At 48.8% G+C, this 14,134-nt stretch overlaps 1 long non-coding RNA gene across 1 annotated transcript in view; it reads right to left on the bottom strand.

Moving 5' to 3' along the window:
* Nucleotides 1-623: 623 nt before the first annotated feature.
* The window catches only part of LOC138297223 (uncharacterized), a 33,221-nt gene continuing 19,710 nt past the window's right edge, over nt 624-14,134 (bottom strand). The window contains exon 3 of the long non-coding RNA XR_011203943.1: nt 624-797. This is a non-coding gene — a long non-coding RNA (uncharacterized lncRNA). The remainder of the gene's footprint in view (nt 798-14,134) is intronic.

The following is a 14,134-nucleotide window of genomic DNA, read 5'->3' as shown; positions in this document are numbered from 1 at the left end:
CAGGGCCTCACTCTCCCCCCCCCCCCAAAAATTAATATTTATGCCAAACCCATCGGGGATGGGGTCCTCGGGGCCAAGATCAACCTGGGGAGGGGAGCCTAACGCAGTGCGCAGTGGTGGTTGGATTAACGTATAGAGATAAAAATTACTATACATTAAATAAACCACAGAAATTCGCTGAAAACAACAAAAGTTACAGGGATGTTATAGTTAGGAAATAGAATTAGAAAAGAAAAACATGGATAATCACTAAAAAAAACCAAAGGTTACAGGGACGTTATAGTTAGGCTCACATTTTAAACGTATACAAACACAGAAATTCACCTGTTATAGTTACTTATCTCAAGAAACTATAACTCGTGCCCTAAGATAACTATAACTCATGCCCTCGCCATGGACTGCTAATTACCACCCTCATGACATCTCTGATAACATCATTGATAATATCAATGTATCATTTGCAGTAAAAATATTGATCAGATAACTGTGCATGGCGGGGGCGTGAGTTATAGTTACTTGAGATAACTCTGTAACAGGTGAATTTCTATGGTTTTGTACATTTAAAATGTGAGCCTAACTATAATGTCCTGGTAACCTTTGGTTTTTAAGCGAATATGTATCTATATGTGGTATTATTCAAGAAAGTGATCTGAGAAAAAAAGCTAACTCCATGCAAAAAAGTCCTGTTCAAAGTTCTTTTATTGTGTAAATGTCTTCAGATAGTTCCAAAGAATTGTTCACTAGCGATGAAACAAAACAGACAGCAAGTGTTTTGTGACTTTGTTTCTTCTTCAGGGCTGTTAAGGTCATAAAAAATATACAAAATAAATCAACAATTTAAGAGCGAGATATGAACTTGTTAAGCATAAACCAATAAGTTGTTGTATAACATTTCTAAAGACAATCTGAATATGAAGATGACTATTAATATTAGACAACTTGACTTCAATTACATATACATTTTACAGGTCAGAAAAAAATACAGAAAAAAACACAACAAACAACATAAGGAAGAAAACTACATTGAACCAGAGAAATAAACTCCTACAAAAAAACATAATCATTGTTTAACTTTTTCGATACATTTTGACAGTGACTAATAACATTGGGTTTCTATGCCCAATTTTAATTTATAGAATAAAACAAAATGTGGATGAGAATTATTTCAAGTGCCCCATAATTAAAAGATAAGAAGATGCAGACAATGAAGAACAAAAGCAAAAAAGAAGGAAACAAAAACGTAATGAGAAAGAAACCAGAGGAAAATCTCAAAGTAAGAAGCGAGCATTATAATGCATTGTGTAATCCAACAGAGTACGGGATATTAACATAATTCAAATTATAAAGCTTCCTAAAGCATACATCAGTAAAAATAACCATTTTAACAGTATAACATTCTTATGTAAGTTACCTGATATACAATATAAACCAAAAGAAATCAGTCTCAAACTGTCCAAGATTTTAACAAACTTTTGTTCAAGAAGAGATGATTCATGGTCCCTGCAGTATGGAGATACGGATAAAAGAAACAAGAGAACAACCCATGTGTATCCAACATATGACAAGTGTCTGTATTCTAATAACATTTGTGATGTTTCTATCATATTGGAAGGTAAACCTATGTTTTACCTGATACTCACTGTAATCCCGTTAATGTTAGGTTAAGCGTGTCTTATGTAGCGATTTCTAATGTATCATGTACCGAACAGTCAGTGACAATGTCCTTTGAATCCTATAACAGCTGTAACCAAAGTAACGAAACCTTTGCTAAAAACTGCATTATTCTTGACCCTCTTACCAACCCGGCTGATACATTTTCATATCATCATATTAAGGGGTACCCCCATATTTTACCTGATACGTTCTGTAATATAAAAAATAATAGCTTAAGTGTGTCATAGGTAGCAATTTCCAATATGTCATGTACCGAACATTCAGTCACTATGCCCATCGAGTCGTAGAACAACTGAAACCAAGAAAGCAAAAACCTTTACTGCATCATGCAATTATTCCCAAACCTCCCAACTCTCACTTAATCTTCTGAGATGCAAACACCAACAAGACACTCTGTATGAACGTCCACATTAACCATTCCGATATTATGTTCCTCAAACAGAAAAATACTTGAAATATCAGCTATTGCAACTTACTAAGTATGTAGCTGTAGCCAATGTACAGCATCCATTTTAGGACATCCTCACTCCTGCTTCTCATCCATCATCCCTACTTCTCATCACTCATACATCATCCCTACTTCTCATCCATCATACAGCATCCCTACTTCTTATCCATCATCCCTACTTCTCATCCATCATCCCTATTTCTCATCCCTGCTTCTCTTCCATAGTATTCATCCATCCTCCATCCTTACTTCTCATCTATCATCCCTACTTCTCACACATCATCCTTATTTCTCATCCACTATCCCCACTTCTTCTCCATCATCCCCACATCTCATCCTTACTTCTCATCCACCATTCCTACTTCTAATCTATCATACATCATCTCTACTTCTCATCCATCATCCCTACTTCTCATCCATCATACATCATGGCTACTTCTCATTCACCAACCTTACTTTTCTTCCATCATCCCTACTTCTCATCCCTGCTTTCTCATCATCCCTACTTTTCTTCCATCACTCCTACTTCTCATCCTCCATCCCTGCTCCTCATCCCTACTTTTCATCCATCTTCCATCATTCCTTCTTCTCATGCCTCAACCATCATCCCTACTCCTCATCCATCATCCCTACTCCTCATTCCTTATCTCTCAGTCCTACCAACACATTTTCAGTTTTGTGAAACACACCTTTACACTGATTGGATGGGAACAGCCAATCAGAGTTATGAGAGAGAGATGCATTCTATTTCACTGAAAAACAGCCTTTTCATTGCACTCCTGGGTGAAGAGGGAGGAGAGGAAATGCAACTGTGTGCTGGTTTGCAGTGAATTCAAGGCTGCACAAGATTTCATGTTATTTAACTAAATGTTTTTCTGTTTACACAGGCCTCTGCAGAAAGCTCTGTTGGTGTGGGAAATACAAGGAGCCCACAGCTTGGGCCATAAATCAGCTCTTGGAGAAAGGGTTATACAGGTCATCTACAGTTCAACCAAAAACCTTTCTGGTTTCAGTTTCATATGTAGAAAGACAGTGACAATCTAATTCATCCAAACCTTTTCTGGTTTCATTTTTATTTGTAACAAATACAATGTTTAAATCTGAGCATGCTTTTTAATTTGTAACAAATTTTTTTTTAAATCAGAGGCTGCTTTTATCTCTGAGAGGTGTTTTTTTTCTTTTCTGAAACCAGAAAGATTTTTAATGAACTGTCCCACGGTGGTGGGTTTTGTGGTGGTGGTGGTGGTAGTGACTCCTGTCTATACTTAGATAGGAGTCATATTTTGGCTGCTTGTGCATCAGAAAATTATGCTAGGCTGATTAGTAGCAGAAATTTTGCCCACTAGCGCCATTTCCCCTAACGCCATCCTCCACCGGCTAGCATCTTTTTTAGTGACTCCAGCCATTCCTTAGCGCCATTGTGTGTCATTTCATAAATATGGCGCATGGATGGCTTTATGGAATGGCGTTAAAAAAAATGATGCACAAGGTGTCTTAGAATCAAGATCGTGGATGTATCCTAATTCCAATCTACAGAGGGTTGCCTCCCGATTACCTCCCCGTTTGCTTGGTGGAACTGCACCCATAACAAAATAAGACACTTGTTTGACATCCCTGTTATGGTGTTCCGCACAGTGCCTTGCCACTGGATTTGTGAAGTCCCTGTTGGTAATTGCCTGCATATATGCTTGTGTACCTGAAGTACCGTACTTCCCCGCATACCTCAGATTACATTTACATGTGAGGACATATGCTGCAAGTGTCCTACTTTGTCTTATTGTGCATGGTAAGTTTCAGTGTGATTTGTCAAGCTGGGGCTAAGAAAAACAGGGGGGTGATAAAAAAAAAAAAGAATTGTTTCCCATGTTAATTCCCATAGGGATTTTGAACACAACTACAGCCCAAACCGCTGGATGGAATTACACCAAATTTGGGCGAAACCTAGCTCTTGGTCCAGAAAGTGGTGTGCTTTTTGTGATTTGGTGTAAATTTGTTAAGAAGGTTTTGAGATTTTAAAGGAAAAATAAATATAGATATCTGGGCAGAGCCTAAGCACAGATCTCATGGTGAGATCTGATTGGCTGCCAGCATGTCAACCAGAAAGTGCTGGCAGGCGTCTTGGGTCCAACATACACGATGGAACCTATTGAAATGCATTGTCATGAATGGCAGGTTTTGAGGGTCTCAAAAAGGAGAATGTATAAAGGGTGATAACAGATTTTAGTTACATATTTTCTGTACCTACACACTTTCATTCTCAGCCATATGAGAATGAAGTCCTGACCTTCTCAGTAAAACATGTACTTCCAACAGGAGCAGCCTATTAGTTGATTCCCTTGTGTTCTACTCAGGGCCGGCTTTAGTGCTGGTGGCTCCCGGTGCGACAGTCTTTTTTGGCACCCCACCACCTCAGACCACCTCCTCAGATTCTCTCACTACCACCTAGTAAATGTGCCCCTCATCTCTCCATAGCCCCCCTTTCACATGCATTCATTTGTTTCAGAGCACTTGTAAAGGCTGGCTTTACAAATCCACTCAGCTATCCACATAAAAATATTGTTCTGTTCTTTGCTGCATGCATATTAACCCTCTAGGCTACTTTATGGAGAGCCAAAGCTACTGCTAGACAAAACTCCCATCTCTCTCCCTAGCAGGAACATTAATTTCAAGACGTATCTTGACATTTTAATCACTTCTTGAAGGTTGGATGCACAAGGAACTTTTCAGCAGGTGCTTTTAAATCGCAAGTTTCTAAGTTATTGCTAAACACAGCGCCCTCCTTAGATCAGCACCCGGTGCGGCCGCACCGCTCCCACCGCCCTAAAGCCAGCCCTGGTTCTACTGCAGCCTCCAGAGTGTTCTAAAGAACAACTAGACCACTACCAGTCTGACTTATGATAAAAGTGTGCCACACCTGAAGCCATGTTGATTGAATCAAACTGGTGAAACTTAAAACATTTAATTTAGAAAGGAATAAAATGAGTGGGTTTGTTTTGTCATGGAAATTATGGTTAGTGCTGTAGAAAGAAAAATTAGGACACATTTTAAGTGAGTTCTCAAATATTTTCCTCTTCTATTTCATTAAATATTCTGATATGTAGACTGAAACATGCACTTTCAACACCAGCTGCAGACTGCCAGTTAACTCCCTGGTGATTAGCAGTTTACTACAGTGTTCTAATGAGAAACTAGAGTGCTAACATTCTGAATGAATTTATGCCAAAAGTATGGCACATCTGACCACAACCTTGATGGAATCGAATTGAAAAACTGAAAGCATTTTCTACTGAGGATACTGCAGTAAATAAGGTGACTAGGGAGCTTCATAACAAATAAGTCTCCCAAGAAGGCCACCAGAGAAAAAAAGAGCCCAAATGAAGCACACATCACCCAATTCATCCCAAGTATAGCCCAATAACAGAAGTGTGCAAAACACTTTTTTTGTTTTTTTTTGCAGTTTTATATAGCACAGACTTGACCCGAAGGAATTAGAGGGCTTTACATGAGCATCAGTTACATCACACAAGGACACATTCCTTTTGGGCTTTAGGCTTGGGAAGATTAAGGCCCTCATTACAACCCTGGCGGTTGGTGCAAAAGTGGCGGTAATACTGCCAACAGGCTGGCAGTAAGTACTGCCAAATTATGACCACGGCGGATAGATCTCTGATAGACAGCCACTTTACCACACCGACCACCAGGGTGGAAACAACAGGCACCACGGCGGTAGCCACCTACAGCCAGGCGGAAGTCAATGTACCGCCCACCATATTACAAGAATACAATCCACCACCTTTTCCGGGGCGGCACCAACAACATCAAAAGCCTGGCGGAAACTGAGCTCAGAAGGGAAAGGACTCACCATTGGAGACACAGGGAACAACCACGCCGCCATGGAGCCCGAGCTGCATGTCTTCCCCATGGTCTTCTACGTGCTGCTCCACCACGAACACCAATGACGGCGAAGATGACGACAGTGAGTACAGCCGCCTAGCACACAAGGGAGGGGGGAGGAAAAAGAGAGTGACACACACACACACAACACCCTCCCCCCAACACCATACATACAATCAGCTGCACTACTAAAACATTTTACCCTGTACCTCGGATGAATAATGCAAGGACAAAACGTTTTAGAAAATGTGAATGTAATGAGAGCAACACATCAAGATAAATAAGTGAGGCAAGATAATGGATATACATATGTACAGAAAAAGGGACACAGCCCAGTCCACAATGTACGTTGTCCACATGGCCACAAGCCAAATTTCAAGGCCACACATGGCACCAGCCTCAACATGGAGAGAACACTGCCGGGGCATCAGTTGGGAAATAGGCAGGCACCTCAGGGGGATGGGAGATGGGGGGCACCTCAGCCGGCAGATGGAACAACACCACTGGTTCTGGAGGGGGCAACATGCCCTGTGCTTGGTCCTGGGGTATGCAAGGCCACAGTCTCTCAAGTGGGTGACTTGCCCACATGCTCTGGAGGGGGCAACATGCCCTCTGCTCTTTGTCCTGGGGAGTGCAAGGTTACAGTCTCCCAAATGGGTGATTTGCCCACTGGTTCTGGAGGGGGCAACATGCCCTGTGCTCTTTGGCCTGGGGAGTGCAAGGCCACAGTCTCTCAAGTGGGTGATTTGCCCACGTGCTCTGGAGGGGACAACATGCCCTGTGCTTGGTCCTGGGGAGTGCAAGGCCACAGTCTCTCAGGTGGGTGACTTGCCCACATGCTCTGGAGGGGGCAACATGCCCTGTGCTCTTTGTCCTGGGGAGTGCAAGGCCACAGTCTCTCAAGTGGGTGACTTGCCCACTAGTTCTGGAGGGGGCAACATGCCCTGTGCTCTGTCCTGGGGAGTGCAAGGCCACAGTCTCTCAAGTGGGTGACTTGCCCACATGTTCTGGAGGGAGCAACATGCCCTGTGCTTGGTCCTGGAGAGTGCAAGGCCACAGTCTTCCAAGTGGGTGACTTGCCCACTGGTTCTGGAGGGGGCAAGACGCCCTGTGCTTGGTCCTGGGGAGTGCAAGACCACAGTCTCTCAAGTGGGTGACTTGTCCACATGCTCTCGAGGGAGCAACATGCCCTGTGCTCTTTGTCCTGGGGTGTGCAAGGCCACAGTCTCTCAAGTGGGTGACTTGCCCACATGCTCTGGAGGGGGCCACATGCCCTGTGCTCGTGATCCTGGGGAGGCTCGGGTAGGTGGGTGTCTTACCCACTGGTTCTGGAGGGGGCATCATGCCCCGTGCTCTTGCTCCTGGGGAGGCTGTGGTAGGTTGGTGTCATACCCACTGGTTCTGGAGGAGGCATTGTGCCCTCTGCTCTTGTTCCTTGGCAGGCTGGGGTAGGTGGGTGTCTTACCCACTGGTTCTGGAGGTTGTATCGTGCCCTGTGCTCTTGTTCCTGGGGAGGCTGGGGTAGGTGGGTGTCATACCCACTAGTTCTGGAGGGGGCAACATGCCCTGTGCTCTTTGTCCTGGGGAGAGCAAGGCCACAGTCTCTCAAGTGGGTGATTTGCCCACGTGCTCTGGAGGGGACAACATGCCCTGTGCTTGGTCCTGGGGAGTGCAAGGCCACAGTCTCTCAGGTGGGTGACTTGCCCACATGCTCTGGAGGGGGCAACATGCCCTGTGCTCTTTGTCCTGGGGAGTGCAAGGCCACAGTCTCTCAAGTGGGTGACTTGCCCACTAGTTCTGGAGGGGGCAACATGCCCTGTGCTCTGTCCTGGGGAGTGCAAGGCCACAGTCTCTCAAGTGGGTGACTTGCCCACATGTTCTGGAGGGAGCAACATGCCCTGTGCTTGGTCCTGGAGAGTGCAAGGCCACAGTCTTCCAAGTGGGTGACTTGCCCACTGGTTCTGGAGGGGGCAAGACGCCCTGTGCTTGGTCCTGGGGAGTGCAAGACCACAGTCTCTCAAGTGGGTGACTTGTCCACATGCTCTCGAGGGAGCAACATGCCCTGTGCTCTTTGTCCTGGGGAGTGCAAGGCCACAGTCTCTCAAGTGGGTGACTTGCCCACATGCTCTGGAGGGGGCCACATGCCCTGTGCTCGTGATCCTGGGGAGGCTCGGGTAGGTGGGTGTCTTACCCACTGGTTCTGGAGGGGGCATCATGCCCCGTGCTCTTGCTCCTGGGGAGGCTGTGGTAGGTTGGTGTCATACCCACTGGTTCTGGAGGAGGCATTGTGCCCTCTGCTCTTGTTACTTGGCAGGCTGGGGTAGGTGGGTGTCTTACCCACTGGTTCTGGAGGGGGTATCGTGCCCTGTGCTCTTGTTCCTGGGGAGGCTGGGGTAGGTGGGTGTCATACCCACTAGTTCTGGAGGGGGCAACATGCCCTGTGCTCTTTGTCCTGGGGAGAGCAAGGCCACAGTATCTCAAGTGGGTGAGTTGCCCACTGGTTCTGGAGGGGGCAACATGCCCTGTGCTCTTTGTCCTGGGGAGTGCAAGGCCACAGTCTCTCAAGTGGGTGACTTGCCCACATGGTCTGGAGGGGGCAACTTACCCTGTGCTTGGTCCTGGGGAGTGAATGGCCACAGTCTCTCAAGTGGGTGACGTGCCCACATGATCTGGAGGGGGCAACATGCCCTGTGCTCTTTGTGCTGGAGATTGCAAGGCCACAGTCTCTCATGTGGGTTCTTCACAATTTCTCAGGGGGGTGTCATACTCACTGGATTTGCAGGGGGCAGGCCGCACAGCAGCCCATGGAGGCAGGATTACATACTGTCTGCCGGCGGTGACGGCTGCTCAATGGTGGTGGTGGTGCTGCTGCTGCTGCTGGTGGGGGGAGGCTCCTGCCCATCCCCTGCAGCCTTGGACAGCTGCCCACTGGAGCTGGTGCTGCTGGTGGGGGGAGGCTCCTGCCCATCCCCTGCGACCTCAGCCGGCCACCCACTGGAGGTGGTGGTGCTGCTGCTGCTGGTGGAGGGAGGCTCCTGTCCATCCCCTGCAGCCTCGGACGGCTGCCCACTGGAGGTGGTGGTGCTGCTGCTGCTGGTGGGGGGAGGCTGCTGCACATCCCCTGCAACCTTGGATGGCTGCACAACCATGGTTTGTGGTGGGGGCTCCGTCACAGTTCCTGCCCCAGGCCCCTTGCCCTTCCTGCCTGCTGGCGCTGGCTCCTTGCTCTTCCTGGCAGCTGGGGCAGTCTCCTTAGTCTTCCTGGCAGCAGCTGGGAGAGGCTCCTTTAACTTCTTACCAGCAGCTGGGGCAGGCTCCTTAGTCTTCCTGGAAGCAGCTGGGACAGGCTCCTTAGTCTTCCTGGCAGCAGCTGGGGCAGGCTCCTTTGACTTCCTGGCAGCAGCTGGGGCAGGCTCCTTTCCCTTGAGGCTGCCTGGTGCAGGCTCCTTCACCCTCAGGACATGTGCCCTGGATCCTTTACCACTACAAGTGGGTATGGTGGACTGGATGGCTGAGGTGCTTGGCTGGGTTTTGCCACCCTGGCCAGACATGCAGGACGGGGTGGGGTGTAGGGAAGAGGTCAATGGTGGATAAGAAAAGTTTTTTAGGGACACTTGGGCGGGAAGAGGGAGAAGGTTCAGGAGTGGAGGAAGAGCGAGTGGTTGTAGGAGGTGTCTGCTGGGGGGGACAGACACAGTGGGAGAGGACACAGGGGAAATGTGCATGGATGTTGTGGAGGTGTCTGCCAGTGAGGTGTGTGTTCTGCTAGGTGCGGTGGTGATGCTGGTAGTGGTTGGTGGTGTAGTGCATGCAGGTGTGAGTGTAGACGGAACTGGGAGAGAGGTGGAGGAGGAGGAGAGGGACACAGTGGAAATAGTGGATGTTGGTATGTCTGCATCTGGATGGTGTTTGTGTGAGTGCCTGTGGGATGAAGTGTGGTGCTTGTGTTTGCCTGAACCACTCTTGTGTGTTGTCTTGTGTGCATGCTCGTCTGCCTGTGTGCTGGGGATAGGTTGAGGAAAATGGGTTTGGCAAGAGGAAGTTGGAGGGGGGAGGGTGGAAACAGGGACAATGGCTGCCATCAGAGAGGAGGCCACAGCCTGGATTGATCTCTGTTGGGCCGCCAAGCCAGTGTGAATGCCCTCCAGGAATGCATTAGTCTGTTGCATCTGAGCTGCCAGCCCCTGGATGGCATTCACAATGGTTGACGGCCCTACAGAGATGGATCTCAGGAGGTCAATAGCCTCCTCACTCAGGGCAGCACGGCTCACTGGGGCAGGGCCTGAGTTGCCAGGGGAGAAGGAGATGCCCACCCTCCTGGGTGAGCGGGCACGGGCAACTCGATGAGGGGCTGTTGGGAGGGCGGTGCTGTTACTGGGGTGGCGGCTGTACCTGTAGCTGGGGTGGTCACAGAGGTGTCCGCCACCACCAGGGAGCTTCCAGCGGAGAAGGTATCTGTGTCTGAACGGTCCCCTCCAGTCTCTGCCGTGGTGCTCCCCTCCCCCTCCATCCCACTGGTTCCCTCAGCGTCGATGGACTCTGCCTCCAGGGTCCTGTGGGATGCAGCTCCCTCCGTCGCCGGTGCCTCTGCTCCTACGCCAGATGATGCTAATGTACATAATGACAGGGTGACAAAATAAGAAGGGGGGGAAGAGACAAAGGATACACTTGGTCAGTGGCTGCACCAACACCACCGTTGGCGTGCATAGCACCCTCACACACAGGGAACAGGCCTAAGCAATATGCACTGTACTACCAGTGATATTGCTAGCCACCAAGGCATGGGGAGGGGTACACACCAGCAAATCCAGCACACCTGGGACCCACGCAGCCCTGACCAGTAGTGGATGCCTATGAGCTAGGTAGCAGGAATATCCCTTCAAAACCCTAGCCACCAGGGGACCTACGCTGCAATGTGAGGCCTGGCCTAGGGACACCCACTGACACACATACACCACCCGGATAACACCGCACCAGGTGTTAGTAATAATGATGGGCACTGTACTCACCCCCTTGTGGCTGCTGTGATGTCCTCAAGAGCCCATCCAGCTCTGGATAGGCCACCGCCTGTATGCGGGCCATCAGGAGGGTCAGGGTTCGATGGGCACCCCTTCCTCGTTGGGAGGCCATCCCCAGCTGGGCCTCTGCCATCTTCCCTGCCCAGCGTCTCAGGTCCTCCCACCGTTTCCGACAGTAGGTGCTCCGCCTGCCATTGACCCCCAGGGTCCGCACGTCCTTGGCAATGTGACACCATATCCCTTCTTTTGATGGGCGCTGACCTGCAGAGGAAATACACACAGGAAAATAATATTAGTCAGACAGTCCTGCCTGTTACACTTATGGCCCACAATACCCCTTCACATCACCATTTACACACACATGGCCCAGCACACAACCAATACGCCGCCCAGATGACATCCACCCACCCCCCTTACACGAGGCCTTCACACACACCACTCCATGCATTCATGCCACATGCATCTTGTCCACAGTGTACTCAACTGTTTGTCTGAAGGCCCATATAGGAGTCTGTACTGGGGTAGGACCCCATCCACCAGTCTCTCCAACTCCGCAGAAGTGAAGGCAGGGGCCCTTTCACGGGCCATGGTAGGCTCCAGACACAGGTCATAGCAGCACATGCAGTGTAGGTCCTCTCTTGTTGAAGGTCAGGTAGCCTGTGAGGTATCTGATATAAAATGGCGGTCACGTCCGCACTGGTGCATACTGTCACCCCCAGTGTATATCACCATTGGCCACTGTAACCCATAGGGCCCAATTATAACCAATGAGGAGTTGCACGGCGGTTCCCAACCGCCTCCTGCAACAGCGCACAACGTCAGCGGAATTACCTCAATTCCACCTGTCCCTCCACACAGGACAGGCAGACGCCATTTCAAGGGTGCGGGGGCAAGCCCTGGATAATTGCTGCATCACTGTTTAAATGTGGACATATTGGACAATCCACACTGACCCATTACAAGTTATCAGCATGCAAAGTTCTGTTGTAGCCCCATTGTTCAGTTTGTGACCGGCTCCTCACTCTTTTGCCCCATAGATTGCTACTGCTGCAGATGAATAGGAGATGGAGACATACCCCTGTGTACAGATCCCTGGTGGACTTGGCCACAGTGGAGGACAGGCACATAATACTCACCTATAGACTAGACAGGGCCACAATCACAGAACTGTGTGCCCAATTGGAGCCTGACCTGATATCTGCTATCCGTCACCCCACTGGGATCCCCTCTCTTGTGCAAGTTCTATCTGTGCTCCATTTCCTGGCAACTGGTTCTTTCCAAGTGACAGTGGGATTGGCAGCTGGCATGTGACAGCCAATATTCTCAATAGTGCTGACAAGAGTGTTGTCTACCCTGATTAAACACATGTGCAGCTACATTGTATTTCCCCAGTTTGAAGATTTGGCCACAGTGAAGGCCGAGTTCTATGCAATGGGACATATCCCCAACATAATTGGGGCGATTGATGGAAAACATATTGCATTTGTCCCCCCCATCAAAATGAACAGGTGTTCAGAAATCGTAAGAGTTTCCATTCTATGAATGTACAGATGGTGTGCTTGGTGGATCAGTACATCTCCCACGTCAATGCTAAGTATCCTGGGTCGGTGCATGATGCCTTTGTCCTAAGGAATGGCAGCATTCCAAATGTGATGACCCAACTACCGAGGCACAGGGTGCGGCTAATAGGTTAGCCCTGGTCCCCACCCAGTATATGTTGGTGTATGGGTATGGTGTGGGCCATATGGGATAGTGTGTAGCTAAATGTTGTCCCTCGATATTGCAGGTGACTCTGGTTACCCCAATCAATCTTGGCTGCTGACCCCTGTGAGGAATGCCAGGAGTGCCAGAAGAACGTTACAATGAGGCACATGGGCGAACCAGAAGGATTATAGAACAGACTTTTGGCCTCCTGAATGCCAGGTTCAGGTGCCTCCATCTAACAGGTGGATCCCTGTGCTACTCACCCAAGAAGGTCTGCCAGATAATAGTGGCATGCTGCATGTTGCACAACCTTGCCCTGAGACGCCATGTGCCTTTTCTGCAGGAGGAGGAGGCTGGAGATGCCAGTGTGGCAGCAGTGGACCCTTTGGACAGTGAGGATGAGGAGGCACAGGATGAGGATGAGGACAACAGAACAGCAGTCATCAGACAATACTTCCAATGACACACAGGCAAGACAGTGTTACTTCACATTTCATTATTATTATTTTGAATTTCTGTGGCACTGGCATGCTGTTATTTCCCACTTCTATGCCCACTTACTGTACCCTTTGTCAATTCATTTTACAGATGTTGGTGCCTCACAATAGTTTCTGGTGTGATCACTGCAGCCAGCTACAGGTCATTAACATATGCTTATTTACTGTACAGTTGAATTGCAATGTTTGAACCTGGTTAAATGAATACATACTTGAAAAATTTGACAAACTCCATACGTCTATTTTTCCAAGGGTGTTTATTGAAGTGCTAAGAAAAAGAGGGGCAAGTGCAATGGGATGGGGTGATGATGGAAGAAAGTCAAGGGTATTGTTCCAGTCTGTAGCACAGGTGCATTGTCCAAGGGGACATAGGAAGAGGCGCAATGGCAGTTCAAGGTAGACAGGGTGACTGTGAGGGACACAAGGGTGACAATCAGGAGAGTCTCATTTTCTGGTGGGGGTCTTGGAAAGTGTCTCTGGCTTCTGTCTGGATTGCTGGGAGGTGGAAGGCAGTACAGATGTCTGGCTAGTGGCAGGGACCCGCTGGTGTGAGACTGCCTCCCTCATAATATTGGCCATGTCTGCCAGCATCCCTACTATGGAGACCAGGGTGGTGTTGATGGCTTGCAAATCCTCCCTGATCCCCTGGTACTGTCCCTCCTGCAGCCGCCTGTTCTCCTGCATATTGTCCAGGATGTGGCCCATCGTGTCCTGGGAATGTTGATATGCTCCAAGGATCTCTGCAAATGCCTCCTGGACAGTCGGTTCCCTGTCCTCCCCCTGGCGCACAGCAGTCCTCCCAGTTTCCCTGTTGTCCTGTGCCTCTGTCCCCTGAACCGTGTGCCCACTGCCACTGACCCCAGGTCCCTGATTTTCTTTGGTATGAGGTGTGCCTGTAG

Source organism: Pleurodeles waltl, chromosome 5, assembly GCF_031143425.1.
Source record: "Pleurodeles waltl isolate 20211129_DDA chromosome 5, aPleWal1.hap1.20221129, whole genome shotgun sequence".
NCBI classification, from domain to species: domain Eukaryota; kingdom Metazoa; phylum Chordata; class Amphibia; order Caudata; family Salamandridae; genus Pleurodeles; species Pleurodeles waltl.
The sequence above is the reverse complement of the archived record's forward strand: the minus strand, read 5'-3'. Positions and strand labels throughout refer to the sequence as shown.